Below are 16,103 nucleotides of genomic sequence, written 5' to 3' on the forward strand. Positions count from 1 at the left end.
CCTCTCAAACACCAAACAAAACATGTTGTTTTTACATGTGATTTCATAAGGTATCTTGTCTTGTCTAGCCTAGCCTAGCCCCTGGGACACCCCCCCCACCACACACACACACACACACACACACACACACACACACACACACACACCGCTCCTTCGCCGGTAACACATGGATGAGCTTTGCTTCAGCGCCATCACTGTCTATGTGGCAAGATCCGCAGTCATTTGATTTTCAATAGCCCACCCACAAGTGAGTTCCCACTAGTTCCATTCATTCAACCACCCACCCTCTCCCATACACACACGCACACACCTCTTCGAAGATGAAATCAATACACAATAAGACTTGCCAGGCATTCACTCACTCGCACACATATGGCTGTATCGACACAAACACACACACACATGCAAGCATGCCTGCATTGATTCCCGAGGCCATTTATTCATATGCTTCTGGCTTTGGCCTAGGTCTTAATCTATACAGTGTGTGTGTGTGTGTGTGATCGGGCATTAGTTAGCCTAATTAGCAGCGTTGTCGCTTGAGGAAAGCCCCTAAAGTAGGAAAAGTAGTCTTTCATGCCCGAGCTGAACTCACACTACACTCACTCCCTCTCACTCACTCCCTCTTTATCTCAGTCTTTCCATATGTCTCTACGTTCCCTTTTCATCTCTCTATATCCCTTTCTCCTGTGCTGCACTCTCTCCTTTTCTGCCTCTCTTTTTCTCTCCTCTTTACCTCATCCCCCCCATCCACATAATCATCTCCCTTCTCTACCTCCTTCTCCCTGGCCTCCCATCTCTCTCCCTCTCTCTTTCTCACACACTCTCTTTCTCCATCTCCCTCCCTCCCTCTTTCCTTCAGGAGGATTAGCTCTAAGCTGTTCTTCATTCTGCTGGGAAAAGTGCAGTTAGGTACACCCCCCCCCCCCCCCCCCCCCACACACACACACACACACCACCCAACTCCCTTATTCCCTCTCCTCCCACACTGCAAGAAGAACCTTCCACAGAGCTTTTCAGCTGTGGCGATGACGCAGCAGGGTGCAAACCAAGAGAAAACAGGTGAAAATAAAAACAAAAACGTTAAGTAGACAAAGACGGCCATCTCGCCGGACCAGTCGGGTCTGAACTGAGGGCAAGGAATGACTCAATGTGAGTGGAGGACTTCAGTATTCCTCCATATCCAGTAATAACCCAGTTAGCACGTTAGCCATAGTAAGATCGCCATTAAATACTCCAATCAGTATTCTGTGGAGAGAGACCAAACGCTAGGCCCTTTCAATGACATGCCGTGGAAGTGTTCCCATACGCGAGTGTCTCAGATCTTGTTCTTCAATGTTTATTTACCTTGTAGGTGACAGAATAGTTTGCCTTTGTTTGCACCCCTCAACTAGGCAGTTTGATGAGAACATGCTGTGCTGTAGTGTACAGATAAAAGATAACTGTATGCATTGTGCATCCATATAGCCTAAGGTGCAAAACCATATTTGATACTGCAGAGACTGGTGATGAGAGTGGAACTAGGGAATTCCTAAAGCAGCGGCCATTGGAGTATAGACCCTTTCAACAATAAAAACAAAAACAATGCTTGAACGTTCTATTTGGGCCCCAATCTACTTCCTCTACATTAAGATAACATATGGAATGTTAAAACGGAAGTCTTGTGGCGCCAACTATGATGCTGATAATGGAACTCTCTTGAAAGGGTCTATATGCAACATGTATCGTCCAGTCTAACAGTGTGGGTTGAACAGGAAAAAGCAGGTGGGCAAGAGGCGACAGGGGAAAGGAGGAGTCACTTCGATTAATTCAGCGGTCGTGACGCAGCAGAGCACATGAGGGGGAGGAAAAAAACAACATTTTGAGAGTTTATATCCCCTGCGGTTCATCCTCAGCCCATTCTCACACACACACACACACACACACACACACACACACACATACTTATCTCTGCATTCCACTCTGCACAGGAAGCAATCTCTCCCACATGTCACTCTATTCAGGGCTGAGTCTAATTAAAGAGACCAAAAAAAATTAAATAAATAAAATGAAACCGCTAATGCGGAAATTAGCGAAAGGTCTGTTGCCACTCTGATTCCCTACCACCTATTCAACAGTGGCTCTCGTCAATTCTTATACATATACATATATATACACACATATATATACACACACACATAGAGGATAGAGATAGATATTATATATATATATAAATAAATAAAAGGAGGTAATGCTCTGGCTTTCCTCTCTCTCTCTCCTTCTCTCCCTCCCTCTCTTTATATCTTAGTTATTCTCCCTCTCCCTCTGTGTAATCTCATGTAATTATTCAATGGGGTGAGACAGGCTATATAGTGTAGGTTCACAACTGCTCACACACACACTCACTCACACACACACACACACACACACACACACACACACACACAATCATTAAACTGACTTTGACTGACGTTTCTCGACATCTCAGGAGATGAATGAGCGAAAGAACGCACAATGAGAGAAAAGTAAAAAAGAGTGAGAGAGAGAGAGAGAGAGAGAGAGTCCCAAAGGATGAGAAGGAAAAAGCCCACAGCAGAGGAGAGTGTAACGATGCATATCAGAGAGAATGAAGGAAGAGGGAGGGAGAGAGCGAGAAACAGAGGGAGAGAGAGAGCAGCAGGAGGAGAGAAATGGAAGGACAAAGTGCGAGAGGGAGAGACATGTTTGGCTTCTCATTACGGAGATGCAAATTTCATATTGAGAGTGACATGCTGTGAGGGGGAGCAGAGGCCCGTCTTGCGTCCGGCGTTCTGGGCTAGTCTGCTGACCGCCTCCCATTTATTTAATTTGCACTTCAGTGGGGCCGCGTGTGTTCTGCGCGGAGGTAATGAGAGGTTTTTAAAGAGCCTAGATCGGATCTGATGCCCCACTCCAAGAGGAGAGATTACACACATGGGGTAATTAAGTAGAGCGCCAGGAACAACACAGGGAGCGAGATAGGAGGAGGAGATGAAGAAAGGGAGAGAGAGAGAGTGACACAAGACAAGGACAGGGAGAGAGAGACAGGACAAGGAGAGACATAAAGAGAGACATGACAAGGAGAGAGAGAGAGAGACGGAGGGGGGCAAGAGAGGAGGAGTGAGGTGGGGCAAGAGAGGAGTGAGGTGAGGCAAGAGAGGAGTAGATGGGGCAAGAGAGGAGTAGTGAGGAGACAAAAGCTTCCTCTCTTCTTTCAACTCCATTCTCTCACACCTTTCTGTCCCTTCTTTTTCCAACCCGCCTCGTTTGTGCTCTTCTTCACTGACAAGCCTGCTCTCATCCTCCTCTTCTTGTTTTTCTCCCTCTCCTCTTTGATCCCTTGTGTCCTTAGTCCTGAACAAGCTCCGAAAGCGTCGCCCGCAGCAACAGGAAAACACGTTTAGGCAAAATAAAACACAATAGAAGATCATTACTTAGAAATAGAGCTTCACAAATGCACTCTGAGGCAGTGAATTTAGTCATTTTCAGAAGGAGCCTAAAGCTTTGTCATGCTTTACATCGCACCACAACTGGCAGGATCTGTGTCGCCAAAAAACAAGAAGCACCTGTTTCATCAGATTCTGGATTATGTAACCTATGGATCTTTAATCCAACTTGATTTGTGTGGTAAAATGAGCATCGATTGACACCATTGACGACTGACAAAAGAAGACTAGTTCTGTAAAGGGTTACTGTAGGAGTGTGTGTGTTAGAGCCACTCTGGGCTAATCAGGGGTTGTGGAGTAGATATGAAGCCAGTTTGGGGAGGGAGAGAGAGAGAGGGAGAGAGAGGGAGAGAAAGAGAGAGAGAGAGTGTGAGTGAGTGAGTGAGTGAGTGAGTGAGTGTATGTGTGAGAATCAAGACAGCCACACACACACAAACAAGCACCACCAACAACAAACCAAAGGGGCCTATGCCAGGGGGCTTATTAAACCACCCCCAAAGCAGGGTGGGAAACAATCCAATATTTAAGGCAAACAGCACAAAGGCAAATGGAGAGAGGGCACACACACACACACACACACACACACACACACACACACACACACACACACACACACACACACACACACACACACACACACACACACACACCTTTCTGTCTGATTCAGCCAGATGGCCTCCTTTCACCTGTCCATGGCTCAACCAGTCAAAGTGCTGAAGTGACGAGCGGCAGCCCAGGCAGCAGGGCACTGTGGGTAATGTGTAGAGCAGTAGACAGGTGATGACATAAGAGTGTCAAAGGGAAGTGAGGGAGCTAAGGGTGTTGAGAGAGGGCCGGTCTTTCCTCCGTCACTTCAAACTCACTCTCTCTCTCTCTCTCTGTGTTCCTGTATTTCTTTTTCACGCATGTGTATCTCTGTCGGTCTCCCATCCTTCGTTCTCTCATTTTCAAATAAACACACACACACTCTTAAGATTCCCCTGGGGAGCCATAAAGATGACACAATAGGGTGCACGCTCTCACTCACACTCTCACACACACACACACACACACACACACACACACACACACACACACACACACACACACACACACACACACACACTTCCCGCATCCTGAGCAATATGCCTACGCTGCGATGCAGAAATACAGCGTTGTTGAACGCGCGAGTAATCTCCCATCATAAATGTGAATTAAAGCCCTCGCAGGGAGAGGACGAGAGGCACGCTGGACCCAGGCCAGCTGCAGCGCAGCCCCTCGTGGTGATTGGGTGAGCCTCTCTGCCGGTAGGAGGGTGGAGGAGAGGGCCTTTACGGCCCCGAGGACTGGTCAGCAACTCTCGCAGGATTAATGGGCGTTTGCCTGGGCAGATGAGAGCCGCTGTAGATCCTCCAGGGACCATTGTAGTCCTGCTCTTTACCATATACAGTCACACACACACACACACACACACACACACACACACACACACACACACACACACACACACACACACACACCTGCTTGGCCTTATGTGATTATGACTTACTGTATGTCCTTATGGCTTTGGCTGCTTAGCTTATATTCACGATTCTCTAAATATTAGGGCTGTCAATCGATTAAAAAAATAATCTAATTAATTACATACTCTGTGATTAATTAATCTAAATTAATCGCATGTATAATTTTTGCTGTGAAAGTATTTTAAATATTTAAATTCAAATAAATCATTGAATAATCAGCATTAGTGACATTAAAGTTCAAAAACTCTTGTATCATTATTTTAATAATGGCCATTATAATCTATGATATGACCTAATATGCTGAGGAAATAAATTCAAAAGTGCTTCGGGAAGAAGTTGTTTTTCACATACAAGGTATTTCAGGTCACAGATATAACCTAGGGCAAATAAATTAACACTCCCCTCAATGTCAACACTATTTCTTTGCATTGATGTGTGACTTTAGAGTTGATGAACTCCGGTGATATGCAAATTCTTTGCTGCAGACATTGCAGAGGACTTTATTTTAATCAACACTTTATTTTTTATCAACGCCATCAGGCCGTTTTTTAAAAGTAAATGTTTCTATCAATGATCTAGGCAGCACATTTTCTTCTCTCTCCTTCATTTTACAGTCCAATGGTTACTGACTACGGCTCGGGGTCAAAGGTCATACGGAATCGATTAATCTGCGTTATTTTTTTTTTTAATCAGTTATTTTAATCAGTTTTATTTTAATCAGTTTTTTAATTAATCAGTTATTTTGACAGCCCTACTAAATATATATAAAACATAAATATATGTATATGTTTGTGTGCACACCTTCAAACATGTCTGTGTAAGCTACAACATGTCTGCACTGATTCCTTGCCAAAATCAACCGTGAGTAAGTTGCTGACAGAGAGTGTGGCTAATGTAAAATAAGCCGACTCCTGTCAGAGGGCTGATTAGAGAGAAAACAGGCAGGAGGGGGAGATTTTGCTAAAGAGCTTAGAAACGAGAGTCGATCAGTAAGTCAGTCAGTTTTTCACACAAACTTGGTACATGTTAAAGCACACAGAGAAGAGGGATAACGGGACTTACCACCCATATGGAAAACCCATTTATCATGTACAATACATTATGGCCATAACATACTGCAACTTACTGCATAATGCACCCCAACAATGCAAGGCAGTAGACTATGTTACCGTATAAGATAATTGTGCATGTTAATGTCATGATATTGTATATACTATAGAATCTATAGAGTACACATGTAAATTATACACACTTCTTCCATATAGACAAAGACGCCTCGACACTTTATGTCTGCTTGATAATATATGCTCTTCTAATGTACTGTATATATGCACAGGTATCTTAGGGGTACAGTACATACAGGTATCTTAGGGGTACATACAATCGTTTGACTTCCATTAACCAAAGACATGACCGCAAATGACACAGGGAGGAGAAAGATGGAGAGAGAGTAAGATGGAGAAAAAGTGTGCAAGACGAAGAAAGATGGAGGGAGGGAGAGAGAGAGTGACAGAGCGAGAGAGAGAGAGATGGAGAGACAGTGAGAGAGTGAAAAATGTGTGAATTTGAGAGAGAGATGGTGAAGGAGTGAGAAAGAGTGTGTCTTTGTGTGTGTGCGTGTGTGTCTGTGCGTCTGTGCGTGTCTGTGTGTGCGTGCATGTGTGTCTGTGCGTGCATGTGTGTCTGTGTGTGCATGCGCGTGTGTGTGTGTGTGTGGCTGGCCTAAGCTGGCTGCGTGAGCTGAGCATGACTGGAGCAGATAAGCAGGCGGCTCTGAGCTTTCCAGCCGTGGGAGGTGGCTGTGCAAGGCCCTGCTCCACTTCTCCTGAGCGCCCCCCGCCTGGCCCACTGAAATAAACCCTGATTGAAAGAAGCAGGGGGCTGCTCGCCTTGCAGGGTGTCCGCCCAGAGGAAAGAGAGTTTAAACTGTGTCTGGGGAGACCGGGTGAGAGAAAGAGAGAGAGAGAGAGAGAGAGAGAGAGAGAGATAGAGAGAGAGAGAGAGAGACTGTGTGAGTGTGAGGAAGAGAGACTGTGTGAGTGTGAGGAAGAGAGACTGTGAGAAAAGGAGAAAGAGGGATGGAGAGAGAGAGAGAGATAGAGAGAGAGAGAGAGAGACTGTGTGAGTGTGAGGAAGAGAGACTGTGTGAGTGTGAGGAAGAGAGACTGTGAGAAAAGGAGAAAGAGGGATGGAGAGAGAGAGAGAGAGAGAGAAAGAGACTCGGGCCCTTCTCAGCTCCGAGCTGCTCTTATGAGTCTTTTTAAGTTTATCCGCTCTTTCGAGATCAGTAAAAATCACTCATTTCTCACATCATATACTACGACTGGTGCTCTCATTTCCTCCTAAGGGTTCCTCCTAAGGGTTCCTCCTAAGGGTTCCTCCTGGGTCAAAATGGGTTGTCAGCTTGAGTGAGAAGGATCTGTGCGTGTGTATGTATGTGCATGTGTGCGTGTCTGTGTGTGTGTGGAAGAGTGAGCATGCGAGTTTGTGTGTATGGCTTAATATGCAAGATGATTAACAAATATAATGTGATCATGATTATTAGCACAATGTTTGCAGTGTCCTGTGATAAATAACAATATTTGAATGCTGTGAATGAAGTGAAGTGTTGTTTTAATGAAGTGTTGTTTTAATCAGTAAAAGCCATTCCAAATAAAAGAATGAAGTGGTGTACTTGTCCTTGTGTTTGTGCGTCTTGAGAGTGTGTGTGTGTGTGTGTGTGTGTGTGTTTATCTGGGGTCTGGGGCATCATGGGCCAAATTCATCAGATTCTACTTGACCTTGAGCTGACCTTGGCAGGCTACAGACAACCCTTCCCCCCCACACACCCTCAGGAGCATCCAGGTCACCACTGAAGGTGCCTCAGAAGCTGCAGCGGTCAAACCCAATCTGCTGCAACAGGAAAAGCGCAAAACACACACACACACACACACACACACACACACACACAAAATCAATGACCCAACATGTGGTAATGACACGCGGGTCCAGGCCGCTTTGTAATGAGCCCGGCCCCCTCTTCCTGTTAGGACAGCACAATGGGGAGTCTGACCCATCAGCTGCTAACAAGCACAACACAGAGACAACATGGTCAGGTGTGTCGAAAGAGAAAGAGAGAGAGAGAGAGAGAGAGAGAGAGAGAGAGAGAGAGAGAGAGAGAGAGAGGCAGGATCTATACAACGGCCAAGTGTATCCGAGAGAAAGGGAGAGAGGCACAGGAAAAGGGAAGGACACAACGATCAAACGAAAAGTCTGACCAAGTGAATTAGACAACAACAGCTTGTCCATAAACAAGCAGAGCACTGCAGGTGTGAGGATGGCCACTGCCCACCGGGCCCTGTTGGACAGTAGTCTGGCTAACGTCAGACCTAATCTCATTGAGATGGGGTCTAGGAACTACACGTTTATTTTCTCATATTTGAAATGTGGTTTACGAATGCCCAGAGCCGTTTATTGGACGCTAAGAATGTCTATCAAATGCGTCTGTAAGTAGCTCATAATCGCTTCGGTGTGTAGTCATCATCTTGCTGTCCCCACTCCGTTCTGTGATTGGTTCTTTCGTTGAGGGGAAAACGAAGTCCATGGAATCCAGGCTGCCTAGGAGCGTGAATAAAATCGTGCGCAAGGCAGCATGGGAAAACCCAGGCTAGTTGGACAGACTAATGAGGGAGAGTGCAGAATCAAGAGGACCTCAGGGGCCACTAGTGAGGCCTTGTGTCCAGGTGAGACGTCCGCCATTACATTCCCCCTGACACGTTTCCAACACACTTCAGCAAAATATATAGGTTTCAAGAGGCGAATCTTTTCCATCTCTCTTTTCCTGCCTCCCTCTCTCGGTCTCACTCTCTCACTCTCTCACTCTCTCACTCTCTCACTCTCTCACTCTCGCTCCCATTTCTGTGGTGACGATGGCGCATAGGCGAGATGTAAATGACTCTCTGACAAAGGGAACAAATTGGAATCCATTACCGAGGCCCCCAGACTGCTGAGCTCCAGATTTATAAAGAGGGAGGAGAGGTCTTCATTTATCCATTTCTGCTTCCGAGATGGAGGAGAGGAGGAGGGGGAGGAGGAAGAGGAGGAGGAGAGGAAGATGAGGAGGAGTAGAGGAGGAGAGGAAGATGAGGAGGAGGAGAGGAAGATGAGGAGGAGGAGAGGAAGATGAGGAGGAGAGAAGGAGGAAGAGGAGGAGGAGGAGGAAGGGCAAAGGACTGTGGCTGTTATCGACTGTGTGTGTGTGTGTGTGTGTGTGTGTGTGTGTGTGTGCGTGCGTGCGTGCGTCTAAACACATTCAATGCCTGATCCTCATTGATGAGCCTGCTACTGTGATGCATTTAGCTAAAGAGAATTAGCATTTCCTTTATGTGGGAAGGGCGTATAAAGGGGAGGCATAAAAACAGACCATAATTAGTCGACTCTGCTCAGGTGAATTCAGAAGCACCTAAACTCTAACTGAAAGCTACCAGGCCATAAAGATTACTAAATCAACACTTGGTCTTTAGTTGGTAATAGTTTTAGTTGGTCTGACTAAATTACACACACCTGACACAAGCTCAGACATTCTTTTAATCAACCACACTAGATGCGTGCATGTCCAGACAAATATATCCAAACACACACAAGCACGCACGCGCACAAACGCACACGCAGTACAGTGCTGTTGTCAGCACTGACCTGCTTTAGCATGGCGGAGACATGGCGAGTGTTTCTGAACAATTATGGCTCCCACAGCTGTGAGAGGAGCGCAGAGGAGCCCAGGGAATTAAGTTAACACAAGCAGAAAGCTTATCAGGCAGCCGTACGTGTGTGTGTGTGTGTGTGTGTGTGTGTGTGTCAGGGCCTCCCCCTGAGGAGGACTGAGGCTTGGAGACAAGAGTGTAGTCTTAGCTAACAGAGCTGTGGAACATCGCACTGCGGGTCCCAGGAGCAAACTGCTTACACGCACGTCTCTCTCTCTCTCTTTCTGACACACACACACACACACACACACACACACACAATCAGTGGATATCAGCTCGCAACTTAGCCTTTCCCTTCCTCTCTGACAGACACACACGTCATGCACACCCAGAAGTAAGCTCACAGTTCCCCAATCCTCTCTCCTAATTTCAAACAGCCAGACTCATGCAGACGCCAGCATAGCCACAGCCCGCTTTCATTAGTGACACCCAAAAGACGCTGAGAAAGAGAATTCCTATCAACAGAGAGATTAATGTCCTGGATACAGACAAATACAAGCCTCTGTCTTTCTCTCTCTCTCTGTATGTGTGTGTGTGCGCATGTGTGAATATGTGCCACTGTAATATAGACGGTGCATGCCCTTGACCACAACTAACGTTTACTATTTCCTCAATTAAAGTGTATTTGAAGAGTACATATTATGTGTGAGTGTGTGTGTGTGTGTGTGTGTGTGTGTGTATGCCAGCCAGGTACAGACCACCTATGGAGCAGATCCTATAGATATGTGTTCACAACACCTGTGCACCTCTCCCACCTACTGTGATTATTCACTCTTTCTGTCTCTCTCTCTCTCTCGCGCACGCACACACACACACACACACGCAAACACACACACACACACGCACATCTGCCCTCAGCAGGCTGTTGTACCAGCGGCATTCTGCCTGTAATAGGCAGTGCAGTGTGAAGCAGCTCCATCTTTCCCCAGAACGAACGCCGACCAGACAGAGCAGCCGATGTGAGTCCTTGTACTTGTGATGAATATCCAATAAAGCATTAATGAAGCCAGACGCAGGCCGATTAATTGCGTATGACAGGGAGTACAGCTGCTTCTCACACTGCACTCAAAGAGGAGGCAAATTAACATCTTGATTTTGGCGGCAATGGACAGAAATGGGCAAAATTACCCCTGCAGTAGGACAGTAAAGGTACACGTATTCAGACCGGACCGTTTAAGTACAGGACGTTATGTTCAGATTGAATGTACGAATGTACTGAATGCAGTCTTTAACAGTCTTTAACAGTAATCAACAGTAGGCTTTTTTGCATGCCGACCAAGAAGAAATACATTTTGAAATAAAGCCAAATTCAAAAAAGCCTCTAAAAGGCCTCTTTTTCATTGTTTTTTTCAATTCTAGCAGTTGTCCATTCAGTAATTCATTTGTGTTACCCATTCATATTTATTTAGAGGGTCTTTTGTCAATCATGGAGTCTTTTCAATGCATTCTTACTGGTACAATAGTGACAGTAAATTGTGTCCGTCACTTCTAACTTGACAATTCAAATCAATGTTGTCTGTCATTCTCACCCATAATAATGACTTATCCGTGTTTCTCAGCTCTGTCTTTGGTGCCAAAAGCAGTATTTACAAACAGCAGACACTTTTCACTGACAAGACGACCACCTGGTGCGTTTGTGTGTGTGTGTGTGTGTGTTCGGGTTAACACTGACCAGCGGCAAGCGGCAGGTTTCCAATTGTTCTCTATGGTTCGGCAGCGGAAACAATTTTAAATTATTTTTGTCAAAATGGTTTACTTACAATTGCTCAGCATGTGGTTAAACACACATGGATCCTGGAAAACTAGTCGGAGCTGTGCTCTTAGATTTCACAACAGCTTTTGATGTTATTGACCATAGTATCTTGATTTCGAAGCTTGAAAAGTATGGTTTCTCACCCTTAGCGATTGCTTGGCTGAAAAGTTATCGCTCCAGTAGGAGACAGCGGGTATTTTTCAATGGAAGTTTTTCGGATAGAAAAACAGTATCTTGTGGTGTTCCACAGGGTAGCTGCTTGGGTCCTCTTTTATTCTCAATTTTCATTAATGAAATGCTAATGTGGTGATGTATACTGATGACTCTACCTTATTTACTACCTCACACACTGTAGTGGAGCTGGAATAACATCTTAATACTGAGCTACAAAACATAGTGAGATGGGTGAGAATGAACTAATTACAGCTGAACATATCAAAGACTAAATGTATTGTTTTTGGTGACAGAAATGCCCTTGCTAAAGCCAATACATTGAATTTATCAATTGATAACATTCCTATAGAGCAGGTTACTAAAACTAAACTGCTGGGAGTGAAATTGGACAATTTACTCTCGTGGTCTGATCAAATTGATGATATTGACACAAAAATGGGGAAAGGTATTGCAATGGCAATAAAATGTTCAACATATGTCTCATCCTCCACGATGACGTTATTAGGTCAATTGTGCTGTCTCATTTGGATTACTGCCCAGTTGTTTGGTCAAGTGCTGCTGGGAAACACCTTAAGAAACTCCAGGTCGCTCAGAATAGAGCAGCAAGGTTAGCCTTACACTGCTCATTTCAAACAAATGTATCTGAGATGCACAAAAAGTTACAATGGCTAACTGTAGAATCAAAATGTAAGTATCATCTTCTGAGATTTATACATAATGTAATTCACCTCAGTTCTTCTTTTTCCAATTGGCTGATACTGGCAGGTGATTGCCATAGGTATGGAACACGACAAGTGACAAATGGGTTTTTGGGTGTCCCAGCACCATGCACAAACTGTATGACAAGAACTGTCCTCTACAGGGGCTCTGTTATGTGGAATAGGCTCTCTTTGGATATTAAAAACATTGAGAACTGTGTCAGATATAAGAAGTCACTAAGGCAAAATTTTCGTTAGAGTTAGGCATATAAGTCACTATGTGTTAGCTTCACTTTGTTTTTTTGTCATTATTGTGTTTTTAAATTTGATTTTGTTTTAATACAAATGAGATGTAATTCCAATGTATTTCGACACATGTAATGTTGATGACTAAATGTTCTAGTATTATTATTTTTACTACAGGAGCCCAGGGAGATTAGCGACCCTTTTTGGGAGAAGCTAATGGGGATCCTAATACAGAATAAAGAATAATGAATAAACAGTGGCAACGCTGGCATGACGCTAGCGTTGGACAAGCTGACCGTTGAACTTGGTTCAACTATCTAACCGCAACGTGAGCGTATTCAATTGTCAGCGAAGGCAAACCATGTGTGTTACCATAGGAACAAGATGAAACTTATTATGGTCTTGACTTGACTTGACTATTATGGTCTGAGCGTTGCGTTACGCTTGCCGCTGCCGCTTGCCAACGTGATGCCGCATAAGTCTGTTCCACGCGTCCATACCAGGCGGCTTGAGTGTCAGCCGCAGGCCCGAGAGAGCTGAGCTAACATTTGATTCTGTTATGTTTGCTAAATGAAATAGCTAATTGCACTCCATTAGAATTACATTTGCACACTTCCTCTAATGAGGTAAGAGAGCCAGAAAGAGAAAATTAAGTGACGAGACACAAGACCACACAAAAACACACTTATGATACGAGTGTGCATGTGCACACACACACACACACACACACACAGTATCAAGGTTATGAAAATGAAGCCTCCAAACATCACTTCCCAGATAAACAAAACAAACAAAAAGACCAAAAAGGCAGATTAATTATACTGTACCATCAACAAAAAGGAGAATGAGTTAATAGCATTTCTGAGTTGCTCTACAAAGAAACTGAAAGAAGCTCTCCTCTGAGCTGGCATGGCTGCTCCAGGCCAGATCTGGGCCAAATCTGGGCCACTGCCAATCTGATTGCCGCCTGCTGCGGAAAAAAAACAATGGGAGAAATAGGAGAAGTGTGTGTGTGTCAGCATTATGCATGTTTAAGATTACGATGATTGCTAAGGGTACATGGGTTGGGAGGAGCATTCAGAGTAGATAGGAGGTCTTAGGTAGCACTGCAGGGACCAGACAGGTTGAGCACCCAATTTAGCACTCAAGTGAACACGAGTCCTCTCCATATTCAGTGCACTATCCTGAGAGACGGTAAGTTCTTAAGGCTCTGCAACACTTACACTCAAGAATTCAAAGAATAGCCTGTAATGATTACAATTCAATGCCATTTATGTGAAATTGGACACAATTCTCAAATATGACATGTCTCCAATGGCAGTTAAATGGCCTGAGGCAAAACTATGGCCCTTGGCAATAAATAATATGGGCCAATGACATTAAAACACTGAGGACAAAGACAGCTTTCTACCACCCTGCCAATCATATTCCCTAACCAAGCACATTGGCTTCACTGCATGCTATGCTTGGAATCATTGGCTAAAAATGATGCTTCCTGGAACTAAATCCCCATGACAACAAAGATGACAGGACCTAGTTGGTATGATTTGAGGGGTACAGGCTCCAGCTGAGCACCTGCCACTGTGATAAATATCCATGCTAATTCATAGCTCTCTCCAAGTCTAATAATCCCTCAAAGTCCAGCACTGCAGCTAGCTCAGGTAAACACAGATGTAGCGAACCGGCTAGCACCCAGGGGAAATGACAATGCGTTGCAAGAACTAGCAATTAATACATTTCTCATAACTCATATTAGCATCCAAGATTACTTCTAAAAAGAGTAAAAAACAAACACAACGAATGTCAGAATGAATCAACTCATACACCCGTGTCCTCCTAGTGAACTAGCTGCTAATGGGATATTTAGGAGCTTCCAAACAAACATACTCCACTTCTACACGCCACTAACGGGTACACGACAACAGCCCATAAGCATGGCTAATAATAATAATAATAATAATAATAATAATAATAATAATAATAATAATAATATCAGTAATAAGCTTGTTGTGTGGGAACATGGGGAAACAAGAACAGAGCATCCATTTGGGAAGCACGGGAGGCCTGTGTGTGTGTGTGCTGTGTTGGGCCTCATACAGCAGAGGAGAGCGTGAGCCGCCATCAGCATGCCAGCTGCTTCCAGCGTGACGTGCCACTAACTGTCAGAGGCTGGGGTAAATATGTTTCTGTCAATGCAGATGGAATAAACAAACCCGTCAATGCAAATGGCAGCCAAAAGCAAGAGAGGAAGAAGAGAAAAGATAACTCCTCGAATGAACGCCTGCTTGGTCTTTTGACAGCCAACCAACCCCCCCAACCCGCAACCACACACACACACACACACACACACACACTCACACACTCCCTTAAGGCTGGAGTGAACATTTCCATTTGTGCCTATCAACAGGAGATTGAGCAATCTTTTTTTGTTTTGTTTTTTTCCCCCTCCAACCCAATTTTGCAAATGTGACATTTTGACAAATGGCAAGGGAGAGGGGGAAAAACAGCCTCACTAACAAGTGGTTATCTCCAATGAGAGGGAAGAAAAGAAATTAAAAGCATTCCTCGACACTCGTCAGGCCACGGAACTCTCGGAGACAAGAAGTATACTGGTGTCTGAGCATCTTCTGGCTCAGTCTCGGACCCCCGATCTGGGAGCAGGAGAGGAGGGCAAGCAGCCATTGAAATTCTGCTGTGTGCTTCAGCAGGTCTACAAATCAAACAATCTGGGCCCTCCAGAACACGCCGCCGAGCCTCGCTGCAGCTGGTTGACAGTGTATCCACGGAGACAACACGATTAGCGTTTAATCCCCACCCACCCAGATGCACCTCTCTCTCTCACACACACACACACAAACCATTCCACAGAAGTATGGCAACTATTCTGCTGGAACAAGCCTCTCTCTCTCTCTCTCTCTCTCTCTCTCTCACACACACACACACACACACACACCTTGACCACCATTGACCTCTATCCCAGGAGGAAGGTGAAGATTAAGTGTCTTCCTCTTCACCATTCCTGTGTTCCTCAAAGAGATCTCAGGTCAGGATCACACTTGCCTCCGGGGTTTTCCAGACATAGCTCAATTAGGGTGTGTGTGCGTGTGTGTGTGTGTGTGTGTGTGTGTGTGTGTGTGTGTGTGCATGTGTGTGTGTGTGTGTGTGTGTGTGTGTGTGTGTGTGTGTGTGTGTGTGTGTGTGTGTGTGTGCATGTGTGTGTGTGTGTGTGTGTGTGTGTGTGTGTGTGTCTGTGTGGGGTGTGTGTGTGTGTGTGTGTGTGTGTGTGAGAAAAGATGAGTGAGTGGGAAAAATACCATGCATGACAAACGTTCATGGGCATATAACTTTACCTGTCAGTCCGTGTGTGTGCGTGTGTATATAAGACTGTGTGTGTGTGTGTATTTGTGTGTGTATAAGTGAGTGAGTGAGCATGTGAGTGAGCGTGTGTGTGAGCGAGCGAGCGTGTGTGTGTATATAAGGGAGTGAGTGAGAGCGAGCGAGCGAGCGCATGTGTGTGTATATAAGTAAGTGAGTGAGAGCGAGCGTGTGTG

Source organism: Alosa sapidissima, chromosome 23 (genome assembly GCF_018492685.1).
Source record: "Alosa sapidissima isolate fAloSap1 chromosome 23, fAloSap1.pri, whole genome shotgun sequence".
NCBI lineage: Eukaryota > Metazoa > Chordata > Actinopteri > Clupeiformes > Clupeidae > Alosa > Alosa sapidissima.